The sequence below is a fragment of the Arachis hypogaea genome, chromosome 10, assembly GCF_003086295.3.
Source record: "Arachis hypogaea cultivar Tifrunner chromosome 10, arahy.Tifrunner.gnm2.J5K5, whole genome shotgun sequence".
Lineage (NCBI taxonomy): Eukaryota > Viridiplantae > Streptophyta > Magnoliopsida > Fabales > Fabaceae > Arachis > Arachis hypogaea.
The window spans coordinates 40,170,028-40,171,279 of record NC_092045.1 but is presented as its reverse complement, the minus strand read 5'-3'; the positions used below and the strand labels follow the sequence as shown (position 1 = coordinate 40,171,279).

Below are 1,252 nucleotides of genomic sequence, written 5' to 3'. Positions count from 1 at the left end.
TTAACCACTTTTTTTCAAAAATATGTTTAATTAACTAATTGTTTTAGCTTTAATTTTTGAATATTCTCTCTCTCATCTCTTTTTAATTATTTGCTAACACTTCTCTTCTACTCATAATTCGAACCCTCTCTCTCCCTTTGTGTTCAAATTCTTCTTATTCTCTCTCTCTCCCTCATTCCTCTATTCTTCTTTTCCTCTGACACCTCAAGGAATTTCTATACTGTGACATAGAGAATTCCACTACTCCCTTTGTTCTCTTCTTTTTCATATGAGCAAAAACAGGGATAAAAACATTCTTGTTGAAGCTGATCCTGAACCTGAAAGGACTCTGAAGAAGAAGCTAAGAGAAGCTAAAGCACAACACTCCAGAGAGGACCTTACAGAGAATTTCAAAAAAGAAGCAGACATGGCAACCGAACCCAACAACAATGCTAGAGATGCAAGGAAGATGCTTGGTGACTATGCTGCTACCAACTTCTAACTTCTATGGAAGAAGCATATCAATTCCTGCTATTGGAGCAAACAACTTTGAGCTTAAGCCTCAATTAGTTTCTCTAATGTAGCAGAATCGCAAGTTTCATGGACTTCCATCGGAAGATCCTCATCAGTTCTTAGTTGAATTCTTGCATATCTGTGATACTATTAAGACCAATGGGGTTGATCCCGAGGTCTACAGACTTATGCTTTTCCCCTTTGCTGTAAGAGATAGAGCTAGAACATGGTTGGACTCACAACCTAGAGAAAGCTTGAACTCTTGGGACAAGTTGGTCAATGCTTTCTTGTCCAAATTCTTTCCACCTCAAAAGCTGAGCAAGCTTAGAGTGGACGTCCAAACCTTCAAGCAGAAGGAAGGTGAATCCCTCTATGAAGCTTGGGAAAGATACAAGCAATTAACCAAAAGGTGTCCTTCTGACATGCTTCCCGAATGGAGCATCATATGTATATTCTATGATGGTCTGTCTGAATTGTCCAAGATGTCATTGGACAATTCTGCTAGTGTATCTCTTCATCTGAAAACACATGCAGAAGCCCAGGAATTCATTGAGATGGTTGCAAATAACCAGTTCATGTACACTTCTGAAAGAAATCCTGTGAATAATAGGATGACTCAGATGAAGGGAGTTCTTGAGATTGATTCTCTGAATGCCATATTGGCTCAAAACAAAATATTGACTCAGCAAGTCAATATGAATTCTCAGAATCTGACTGGATTGCAAGCGTCATCTGGCAGTGCTAAAGAAATCTCCTCTGA

General features: G+C 38.9%; 1 non-coding gene across 1 annotated transcript; it reads right to left on the bottom strand.

Moving 5' to 3' along the window:
- Positions 1 to 812: 812 nt before the first annotated feature.
- LOC112718657 (small nucleolar RNA R71) lies at positions 813 to 920 on the bottom strand. Its single transcript, XR_003160988.1, has one exon. It is a non-coding gene; the product is annotated as a small nucleolar RNA R71 (small nucleolar RNA).
- Between the last annotated feature and the right edge of the window lie 332 nt (positions 921 to 1,252).